At 32.0% G+C, this 12,711-nt stretch overlaps 1 pseudogene; it reads left to right on the plus strand.

The window, feature by feature from the left end:
* The window catches only part of LOC127903084 (uncharacterized), a 75,773-nt pseudogene that overhangs the window by 51,611 nt on the left and 11,451 nt on the right, over nucleotides 1-12,711 (plus strand).

The raw sequence follows: 12,711 nt of genomic DNA on the forward strand, positions 1-12,711 counted from the left end.
TTAATAAGTATTATTATTAAATTTCAGAGTTGGACGTTTTTACAAACATTTGAAATATTTTGGGCCACACTATAATTTATGAATATTTTGGATTAAAGTGAAAGGTTTTGAGAACTTTGAAAAATATGGGTATTATTTTGAAATGGACCTTTTTGCGAAATAATAATATTTTTGGGGCCATATCATAATTTCAAAAAGTTTCGGAAAGTCAACTATTCTTATGAAATTCTGAAATTGGACATATTTGTAAAGTTTTATGACATTTTGGGCCGTAGTATAATTATAGAAAGTTTTGGGCCAAAGTGTAATTTTAGTGAACAATGTTACTGTAGCAAAATTCAAAAATAACGGTAATATCATTGTTCCTGAGCGGCTAGCCGGATAAATCAAGCGGCTAACCACTTGGGCACGAGAATTTACCTATAACGGCTAGTTTTCGAGCTTGAACTATAAAAATTCAACTCAAACCTCATTCTAAGAAATAATGCAAGCAAATATAAGATCATACAACATATATTGAGCTTCCAAAATGCAAATCATCATTGATTGAATCATTGTTGAGCTATTATTTGCATATCCACTCTTAAAGAGAGTTTTTGTTGTAATTTTCATTACTTATCAAATTGTGAGTGTATAAGTGTGAGAAACCCTTGGGGTAAAGAGATTGGGGAGATAATCTCTTGATTGTAAAGGTTCATTGACACATTGAAAGTCAATTGTAAGAACTTGAAGTCTTGGGAGCCTTGGATAGTGAAATCCTCAAGCTTGGTTGGCTTGGAGGCGTGGATGTAGGTGGGGATTGCCGAACCACGTAAAAATCCGTGTGTTTGTTTTTCTCTTTCCTTTCTCTTTTATTTTTATACTTGTTTGAATTTATTGTTTTCTATTCCATTAAGGCGTTAGATTAATTTGTTGTGCGAATTGTATTGCATAATTTTTAAAAACCCAATTCACCCCCCTTTTTGGGTTGCGTAACTTGCATTTCAAACAATGATCCTAATGCGACTGTGCATGGAGTACCATTGGCAGTCATGGATGTTCGTGTGGCTATTAATATTGCAATTAAAGGGGATGCCTTTTTACCAAGGCCTGTCGGGAATGATTGTTGTTTGATATTTGGATATGTTGTTTTTAATTGAAGATGTATTAGTCCAAGTCGATAAATTCATATACCCTGTGGATTTTATTATTTTGGAAACGGAAACAATTGCTAATGAATGTAAACAAATTCTTGTTATATTGGGTCGACCATTCTTAGCTACTGCTAATACTTTGATTAATTGTAGGAATTGATTAATGAATTTATCTTTCGACAACATACCATTGGAACTCAATGTGTTCAACATGTGTAAATAACCTCACCACCAAGAAGATGATGATAATGAGAATGAAGAGATTGATCTCATTGAGCCAATCATTGAGGAACACATTCAGGATGAAAATTTTACAAACTCTGCGAAAATTTATTTTGTTGGTTCTTTTGAATCAAGTAAAGAATTAAATTGTGATACTGCTAACATATGTTCTACACTTGATTTTATGCCAGTACTTACAGCTGACGATGACTAATCAAACTTTGAAGATATAGTACAACCTGAAGAACCAAACAAAGAGGAAGCACCAAAGCTCGAATTAAAGCCATTACCAGAAGAATTGAAGTATGCCTATCTTGGAAAGCAGCAGACATATCCTGTGATAATTTCTTCCCAGCTCACGCATGATCAAAGAGGCAAGTTGTTATCTGTACTCAAAAGGCATAAAACTACATTTGGTTGGACCTTAAAAGACATAAAAGGCATTAATCCTTTAATTTACACACACCGAATACACTTAGAGGAAAATGCCAAAACAACCAATCAACCACAAAGAAGACTAAACCCTCATATAAAAGAAGTGGTAAAGAATGAGGTCCTTAAACTACTAGATATAGGAATTATCTATCATATCTCTGATAGTAAATGGGTAAGTCCAACACAAATAGTACCAAAGAAATATGGAATAACCATTGTAAAAAATGAAAAAAGGTGAACCAATCCCAACACGAATTCCCTCTAGTTGGCGCATGTGCATTGATTACAAAAAATTAAATGATGCCACTAGAAAAGATCATTTCCCCCTTCAATTTCTAGACCAAATTCTCGAAAGAGTAGCTGGACATCCCTACTATTGCTTTCTTGATGGCTACTCTGGTTATTATCAAATCCCTATTGCCTTAGAAGACCCGGAAAAGACCACATTCACATGCCCATTTGGAACATTTGCATTTAGGAGAATACCCTTTGGACTTTTTAATGCTCATGCAACATTTCAAAGGTGCATGCTAAGCATTTTTAGCGACATGGTTGAAAATTGTCTAGAGGTCTTTATGGATGATTTAACTGTATTTGGAAATTCTTTTGATACATGTCTTGATAATCTAGAAAACGTTTTACAAAGGTGCAAAGAAAAAGGACTGGTTTTAAATTGGGAAAAATGCCATGTCATGACCACTTCTGGAATTGTCTTGGGCCATGTTATGTCTTCAAACGGAATTGAAGTTGACAAAGCCAAAGTTGAAGTCATTTCAAAATTACCCTCACCAAAGACAATTAGAGAAGTCCGTTCCTTTTTAGGACATGCATGATTTTATAGGAGGTTTATAAAAGACTTTAGTGCCATATCTAGACCACTTTGTAGCTTCCTAATAAAAGACACACCTTTTGAATGGACTAAAGATTGTCAACAAGCTTTTGAAAAAATAACTACTCTTTTGACATCAGCCCCAATAATGCAACCCCCTGATTGGTCTTTACCTTTTGAGCTAATGTGTGATGCTAGTGATTTTGCTATTGGCGCTGTTATGGGTCAAAGAAAGGAAGGTAAACCCTTTGTCATCTATTATGCAAGTAGAACTTTGAAAAATGCTTAAATGAATTACACTACAACTGAGAAAGAACTACTTGCTATAATATTTGCATTGGATAAATTTCGTTCGTATTTAATTGGTTAATCCAGTATTGTTTATTCTGATCATGCTGCTGTGAGATATTTAATGCCAAAACAGGATACCAAACCAAGGTTGATACGATGGATTTTGCTACTTCAAGAATTTAACTTGACAATCAAGGACAAAAAAGGCGCTGAAACAATACCCATAAATGATTCTTTCCCTCATGAATTTTTATTTTCTATAAACAAAATGCCTTGGTAATATTGTTAATTATCTTGCAACAGGTGAAATGCCATGTGACTGGAATTCCCAGGACAAGAAGAAATTCTTAACAGAAGTGAAAAGCTTTTACTGGGATGATCCATACCTGTTCAAGTACTGCTCTGATCAAATTTTTTGAAAATGCATACCAGACAACGAGGTAAGTAGGGTCATTCAATTTTGTCATTCTGAAGCATGCGGTGGCCATTTTTCTTTAAAAAAGATAGCTGCAAAAATATTACAGTGTGGATTTTATTGGCCTACATTATTTAAAGATTCACATGCATTCTGTGAAGTGTGTAAGAATTGTCAAATGGTAGGGTCTATTTCAAAGCGAAACATGATGCCTTTAAACCCCATCCTTGTCATTGAAATATTTGATTGTTGGAGAATTGATTTTATGGGCCCTTTTCCATTATCATTTGGGTTTGTATACATTTTGGTTGCCGTTGATTATGTTTCAAAATGGATTGAGGCAATTCCTTATCGGCACAATGATCACAAGATTGTGATCCGCTTTTTAAAAGAAAATCTTTTGAGTAGATTTGGAATACATCGAGCCATTATCAGTGATGGAGGTAAGCATTTTTGTAATAAGCCATTTGAGTCCTTAATGAAGAAATATGGAATTACACATAAAGTTGCTACCCCTTATCACCCTCAAACAAGTGGTCAAGTTAAATTAGCAAATAGGGAGATAAAACAAATTTTAGAAAAGACAGTTAATCCAAACCGTAAAGATTGGTCTCTTTGACTAACTGATGCACTTTGGGCATATCGTATTGCTTTTAAAACATCTTTAGGAATGTCACCCTATCGACTTGTTTATGGAAAATCTTGCCACTTACCAGTTGAACTTGAACATAAATCATTTTGGGTCATTAAAGCTTTTAATTCAAATCTTGATGATGCTGGTAATGTGCGTAAATTGCAATTAAATGAACTTGAGGAATTAAGAAATGATGCGTATGAGAATTCCAGAATTATTAAGGCAAGAACCAAATTTTTTCATGACAAAAGAATTTTTCGGAAAACATTTAAAATTTATAAAAAAATGTTGCTTTATAATTCTCATCTTCATTTATTTTCAGGGAAGTTAAAGTCAAAGTGGAATGGTCTATTTGTTGTAAAAAAATGTGTATCCATATGGAGCCATAGAAATTGAGAATCCAAAGGATGGTGTCACATTTAAAGTTAATGGTCAAAGATTGAAACCATATCTGGAATACCAACCACATGAAGCAAATACCGAAATCAATTTGAGTGACCCACCAAATTTTAATTAAGCCTTTTCATTTTAACTTTTTGTGAATTTGATTTACTGTTACTCTATCGTTTGAATTGTTTGATTTTTTTTTCTTTTTCCTTTTCCCTATGTCTTGACTGGAGTGCATTGCATTGTTTTTAATTGTGTATTGTTTGACAATTGTGCTTTAGCTCACTAAAGTTTTATACTTGTTATGAGTACGTCCATGAGGAGGTTCCTTTTTGATAATCCTAAAGAGCTTTTACATGTAAAATTTCACCTGAGGAAATTGCTTCGATTTTGTAAATCACATCCCATTTGGGATCTACAACCACCAGAGTTAGTATCTCACATAAAAGATCAAGAAAGACAACTCAACAAAATAGAGGATGATATTTATAATCTGCAATTGGAACTGGAGGTAAATTCAATAAAAGGACGAATGTGAGTTATATTCCTTGTGTGTTTTAGTTTTATTTTGTTGTTCTTTTTCACTTTTGATTTGATTTTATAGATTTGATTCGCTTTATTTTGATTCACTCTCCCCGTATAAATGGCGGAAAACGGTACTCTGTGACTTTTTAAGTCGGTATTCTCAGTTTCCCACAATAACTGAAACCTCAATGTCCAACATGGAAGAAATACAACGAAAATTGCATCAAAGTTTTCTTTCTCTCCCTCAAAATGCTCTTAAGAAGATTTACAAAGGTCTTTGTGAACGATTGCGTTTGTTAATGATCAATGGGATTGGCTCTGAATGTTTGCTGGTTAATTGAAGCAAAGGCTTGACTGGCAGGTGAGTTTTCTGATCCATTCATTTCCTACATGCCTGGTTTTGGTAAAAGTACATTTGCTAAGAAAAGAAGAGCTAAGTGACTTGGCTCTGAATGTTCTCACTGTGTAAGACTCGCTTGCAAAAAGCCATGTTGTAAAACTTTAGGAATGGTTTCTGTGAATTGTGAAGATAAAATCAAATTCGTTAAGGATGGCATGAGTAAAGAATCATTGGATGATATCTTACGATCTCTTGAGACGCATCCGAGCAGATATGTTCAACGTGAAATTCAAAATTTGTGGAAGCTGTTCCAAAAGGAAGACCTTGTTTGCCAGTTTATAAGAAAACTGGATGGGAAGCCTATCCTCAACCCATAAAGGGCGTTCAAGTCGTTACTGGACGTAAAACCGGAGGAAGATGTGAGCCACAATCACAACTACCTGTAAATATCCTTTTATTTTACTGTTCTTTTATCTTTTGCATTATTATTATTATTATTTTGTGTCTTTTTTATATCTAATCACTATTTGCTTTTTCTTTTCACTGTTTGCCTTTGAATCATTAAGCTAAAAGCTTCACGCGTCATTTGACAAACACACCACCCCATTTATAGATGTATATCATTATGTCCGTCACCAAGATCCTTAAATTTGAACTCCTTTTCAAGCACTCACAAATTGTTTCTTTTTAGAATTTTTCTAATGGCAGCAACTTCAAGCAGACAACTAAAGAATATTTGTGTGCTTTCTGGATTTCGCTATAGAAAATATAAGGAGTTCGTTTAGGCAGCCATAGATTTTAGTCGTGCTATAGCATAGAGGAAACTATATCTTGTATATGGAGGAGGTGACCGAGGGTTATCAAAGCTTGTCTCTGAAGCTGCTTTCATTTGAGGAAGTCAAGTGCTAGGCATCATTCCAAAAGCCTTAAAACCTTTAGGATGTCTACGAAACCCACAAACTGGAGAAGAGTTAGTTATCTCAGGTATGCAAGAAAGAATATCCGAAATGTTAAATCATGCTAATGCTTTTATTTTCTTACTAGGAGACCTTGCAACTTTAGAGGCGCTAATTACATTTGTTTCTTGAGCCCATTTGAATATCCATAAAAAACCCATCAGTTTGTTAAATGTTAATAACTTTTATGATGGCTTAATAATATTTCTAAATCATACAATAAAAAATTATTTCATTCCATCCTCAGCAAAAAAATTCTTCATTTTTGCTCCTACTGCTAATGAGTTACTTGATCTTTTGCAAGCTTACAAACCAGACCCAGATCCCATGACTTTGGCATTAGATTGGGCAACTGATGACGATGGCAGTAACTCTCGTAAAAAGTGTAAATTAGATTTACCTTTCCGTTTGTAAATATTTCCAGCAGTGGCCAGGTGATATCTTCTAAACTCTACTCCTTTCTTTAGACATTGAGGACAATGTCTCCTTTAAGTTGGAGGGAGGGAATAGTTGATAATTGTGGAATGTCTCAATCTTGGTGATATTTTTACTAATTTTTGTTGTAAAGACTAACTTTGGATAAACATTTGAGTCGAAGATGGCAGAATATAGAATGCAATGTCTCTAGAAACGCATCTTCTTAATTTTAGTGTTTCTTTTAAAAAAAATATTTCTTTTTCGATGTGATCTTTTAACATTGGAAAACATGATGATTTTCAAATTTTGGTATTCGTATTATCTTTGGCCTTGAGTTATGTTACACTATGTTTTCCCTTTTGCATGTTGAAACGTAAATTGAGAAATTGGATGAGTGAAATTGATTAAGCCATTTGGAGGAATGTACATGTTATGAAAAGTCTAAGCGAGTTTTTGAGTCTATTATCCTTGGAGAGTAACCATGTTTGCCTATACAACTTCACAATTTATTGTACAATATCTCTATATTTTCTTTAAAGTTAAAAAAAAAAGAGAGAAAGTTTGTGCAGCCGCATCTAAATTGAACTAGTGGATATGAAAGATTATTTAGAGCCCTAAAAGATGACAAAAGGCCATCTTTGATCCGCTTGAGTATTGCTAGCCAACCCTATTATAAAGAATCCATAGTTAACCCCTTTGAGTCTTTAAAAAAAATTTTTTTTCCTTTGATAACCTATTATCTTATCCCACTCCAATGTGGAGTATCACCTTATATTTTATGTTTTCCACCACCCAATTATGTTTGAAAATAGGGATGATTATTTATTCCTAATAATGGTGTTATTCAAAAAAAAAGAAAAAAAAAAGAGAAATCAATTCCAAAAAAAAAAGCACCTTGTAATCTCCAAAAAGTCCTCTATTTTTCAAACATATATTTTTGTTTTCCCTATTACTTTTTTTATTAGCCATAACCCTAGCCTACGTTACGTCCTAATAAAAGTCCTTCTTGATTTTAGGGAACTATAGTCTGAAGTAAAAGCTGGTAATATGGACTAAAAGATGTGGTGATGCATAAAAATAAAAATAAATTTTGCTAGTAATTCCTTGGACTTGAGATCATTTTATTTCTAAGCCGTGTGCATTATTTTTTCATCTTGGTGAGAGTGTGTGATATTGTTTTATTATTCTCTCAAATCTACAATTTTTAGAGTGACAATTTAATTTGGGGTATACCTTCTTTTGAGAGAATCACTCTTAATCGTGAGATTTTGGGGTTTGATGTATTATTCTTAAAAGTGGCTTGATTAATGTAGCTCTAATAATTGATCATTTTATAGGATTTTACTAAACTATTTTGTGCGGGTGTGATTTTCGTTAGGCTGAAGATAATGCTTATATTTTTATTTGATTGTTTTCATTGATCTGATGAAAGAAGTGAACACAATTTTCAAAAAAAAAATCAATTTGGTTTTGAAATTTCTCTAAATTTTTATTGCTTAAATTGCTAGGGTCTAGTAATAAGCTGGTTGGGGGGTGTGATTGACACTAAAAAGTGTACATTTAATAAGGATAAAATTATTAGTTTTTCACTTATTGTATTGATTAATGCGTTCATTATTTCTAAATTATTTTAATACTCCCCAAATATATTTTATGTTAAATTAATTCACAATTTGTTAATTTTTATCTTGTAAATATTTTTCAGGAATAAAGATGGAATTGGAATTGAAAGCGGGAACAAAGAAGAACTACTGGAACACAATTGAAGAGATGTAATAATAAATAAAAAATAAAATAAAAAAGAAAAAAAGGCAACCATGATTGCTTGTGATGGCCAAGAGGCCATCACGCCTCCTAACCATCACACATTTCAATATAATATATATATATATATATATATATATATAAGAATAATAAAATAAATAAAGATAATGCATTCCTTGCCTATAAACGGCAAGGAAATGCAGGGAGCCAGGGGGAGCAAAACTAGTATTAAGAAGCTTAAGCTGAGAGAGAGAGTTGTAGCTGAGAGGAAACTGAAGAATTTTTGTCTTTCTTTATTTTCTTGTTTCCTTTTGTATCAATTTTCCTTATAACATATTTCAAAATTTTATCAAATAAAAAGGGTGTTGTGTTTTCTTTCAGTAGGAGTGGCTAATTTTACTAAGCTGAGGTGAAAGGTGAAGCTCAATGTTTCAAACTATTAAATTTATTATTTTCTCAAATGAGTTTTTAAGTTTATTTTATTCTTTTCTAGTTATTTTTATGTCATGTTAATTTATAAATTTTCTTGGACCTGTATGGTATTTTGACATAATGTCGAAACATTAAAATAGTTGTGGCACATTAGGTACTTTATTCCATATTTATCCACACATATAGTTAGTTGAGAATTAAATGATATAATAATTAACTGGTAAAAGTGAGGCAAAAATATAAAAATGAGAGTGGATCTCATAACCTTAGCATGTCTTTAAATTGATTTCTAGTGATTTATTTTCTTACAATTAAATTTCTTTGTTTAAACAAATTAACAATTAGATTTTTAAATTCCCTGTGGTTCGACCCTAGACTCACCGGGTTATATTATAACTAAACACTCTTATACTTGGAAGTAATACACTTTTGAGTCATGTCAATTAGCAATCTGAAGAAGTTTAGCATTAAAGTCTATAGTTTCTTCATGTTCATGGATTTTAAGATTCTCAAATTTTCGTTGCAAGTTTTGAAGTTTAGAATGTTTTACCAAATTGTCTGCTTTTTTGAATATCTCAAATAATATCCCAAGCTTCCTTGGTACTCATAGTCTAGAAATTAAATCATGCTGATTGAAGTTAACTCTACTGACAACAACATTGAGCGCCTTGGAATCAGAACCAAATTCTTGAATTTTAGCATTGAAATATTAATTCACAGGTTTAAAAATTATGTTTCTATCGTGATCAAACATAGTGGGTAAAGTATAACCTTATCCTACATATTCCATAGCTCTTATGTCAGTGGATTTAATCAAAGTAGTCATCATTTGCTTCCAATAGGAATAATTAGTGCGATCAAGCAATCATGGACTCCTTCTCTCTGGAAATCCATGCCTACAATAATATATCAAGATCCAAAAATCTCACCAAACAAATTGTTAGCGACATTGCTCTAATATCACTTGTTAAAAACTTAGATCTATTTAAGCAAGTATAGGAAAAATAAAAACAATAGATACATTAATTCCCTTAATTAATTAATCTTGAAAACATTGTTCATCAATTACTGTTTATGCAATACTATTCATATGAGTTACAAATCATGAATAATATTTATAGTATTATTTATCACACTTATTCACTTCATTGTTCACATTTACTGTTCATTCATCATAAATGTACTAGAAATAGCAAATTGCAAAAAGTAAAGCACACAGAGCAAATCCTACATCCACGAGCCGATGCCTAAACTGCAAGCAATTCACTAAGTAATGAAAATATTACATTGGATTCTTAGACAATTTCAAACACCCTCTTGCTTTAACCGCCACTTCGTTATATCTACTTAGTAAACCTTAGTTAGCGAGAATCGTTCGTCTTCAATTGTGTTTGATGCTTTTCTTAATATCTCTAAACACAACAAACGACATTTTCATCTCGAAGAGATCAAAGTAAATATAAAGAATGTCTAATTGATATGCCGAAGACTTGATGAAGGAAACTAAAACATCATAGAGTATGAAACATCATATGTGGCAAAATAGGTTTCTTTCGTTCTCTGGATCGGTTGCTTCTCTAATATAAAATACAATATGTCTTCTTCACTTGCTTCGATGTTCTCTTTATGTAGGAGTAGTATTTCTCCCAATCTCTAGTAGAGGAATATTAAGATATACTTCTTTAAGATTTCAATATACCACAAATAAGTGATACTAGGATGTACTTCCTTAAGAGTCCAATATTCCATAAATACTTGATATACTTGCCAACATAGTAGTCATTTTTATTTGTAACTCTTTGATATGGATTCTTACTTTTGTGCCAATTTGCTTCTTTTATGCCTCCATCCAATATTCCACATAATCTAATCTTAAGTAATTCCCAAGATTAGATAAACCTCTAATAAAAGGAAACATATCCATGATAAAAGAAAGAAATAAATTACAATATTGTTGACACAATGATGCCAATAATAATACTAATATGTTTCTATTTGATTTAACATTATTCTCTCTCTCGCTCTTTATGTATCTATGTGTGTGTGTGTGTGTGTGTGTGTGCGCGCATCTAAAGAAATAGGTCAGGACTATGTTGCCATGGGGCACACACAAAATGTTTTTATCAAGGATCTAGGAATTTAAATAAGAAAAATTATCAATCATCCAAACAAAAAATCATTCTTTTAAAAAATATTATAAAAGTTTGAATTTCTTTGATTTTCGTCCCATTGTTGATAATGCATATCAATTGTCCATCAAAAGGCAGAATTAACATTACAAAATAACTTCCATTAAAATTTGTATATACTTTTGTTTTGCCATTTTATAAAAGTAACTTTATCTTTTTGGTGGATGGTTGAACAAACTCAAACTCAAAATTGAACAAATTTAAACTTTTATAATATTTTTCATAACAAAATAAACTTAGGGTTGGCGGACAAAAATTCCACTATAATCTAAGGAGGCTTAAGTCAAATGTAACTAAAAGATTTTCAACAAAATAATAAGTGTAGAATTATCATATTAGTGCCAAAATAATATTATTTGTTTTGTTCTCTTACTTTTGAATTTTTTAATTTGTGGTGAGTTAGTGAGTTTTGGTATGATATCCTTGAACATTTAAAACTATAAAAGAGGGATAATAATGTTTTCAAACAATGAATGAGAGATAATTGTGTCAATTAAAAGAATATTGAAATGGAACTAAAATATTTATTGGATTTAAAAATAATTAGGTCTAATTTTATTGGACGTTATAATTATAAGAAGATGGATAATCTAGATATTAAATAAAAAGGGGGCCAAGCTTAAACAATACAAATTTTAGGCGTTAGTTAGGTCCACATGATACATCAGATATAATTAGATGTTATCTAGCAAAATCTAACATTAACTAATAATAGATATGGCCAACAAGCCATGCACGAACACATTTGGATAAGGCACACGGCATGGCATGAAATGCACTTGAACTAGATTGGTTTGAGAATTTTAGGGACGTTGGCCTTAAAAGCAAGGCATGATTAACGGTGACCTAAATCACAGCATGTGAAATGGTCAGCAATAAGCACGTTTCACTGATGGATTAGCACATGGCCCATGGTTCATCAATAACATGCGAGCCTAAGTATATTAAAGCAAATCATTTTAATTAAAGTAAACCCAAATTTTTTTATTTTAAAAATAACTTGAAATTCAATCTTTAATGAACTTTATTAGTGTAAGTTTTTCAAATTCATTTAATTCTTATTTTTTAAAAATGCTTTAATCATTTTATGTTTATAACTTGTTAAATGCATGGATGATATCAAGATTTTAATAAGCAAAATTAGAAATATCATGATTTTATAAATATGTGCATTAATGGTATTATGGACCATAATCTATGACTCTATGTAAGTCCAAGTTAACAATTAAGTTAACCCTTAAGAACAATTTATTATTATATTTGTTGTTGTTGTTGTTGTTGTTATCCATAAGGTCTAATTTAGCAGTTAGTATTTTATTCTAATTATTATTATTATTATTAGTTTATTATTATTGAATATGGACTTGAGTTTTGAACTTTTGATTCTATTGAGTTTGATTAAAGTCACATGGACCCAAAAACGTATATGGTCTTGAAAGAAAAAAGCCAATAGCTTGGCATGTCCTCTAAGAAAAAAGCATGTCGTGTTTTCTATTTCAGGCATGATCCACAATACGAGCCCATGCGTGCCATCCAGAGACTAAGCCAAAAACAAATTAGTCACGGAAAAGCACGAATCACATGGTGGGTACGACATGGCACGAGCACGAGCCCACATGGACCTTCTGTTGATAGGTTGGGCCTGCACGACACAACATAGCCCATTGGCCATCTTAGTTAGTGATCACACATTGAAGGTTGAGCTTCATTGGTTTGCCCGATTATTAGTAGGTCAACTTGAT

The sequence above is a fragment of the Citrus sinensis genome, chromosome 6 (genome assembly GCF_022201045.2).
Source record: "Citrus sinensis cultivar Valencia sweet orange chromosome 6, DVS_A1.0, whole genome shotgun sequence".
Classification (NCBI taxonomy): Eukaryota; Viridiplantae; Streptophyta; class Magnoliopsida; order Sapindales; family Rutaceae; genus Citrus; species Citrus sinensis.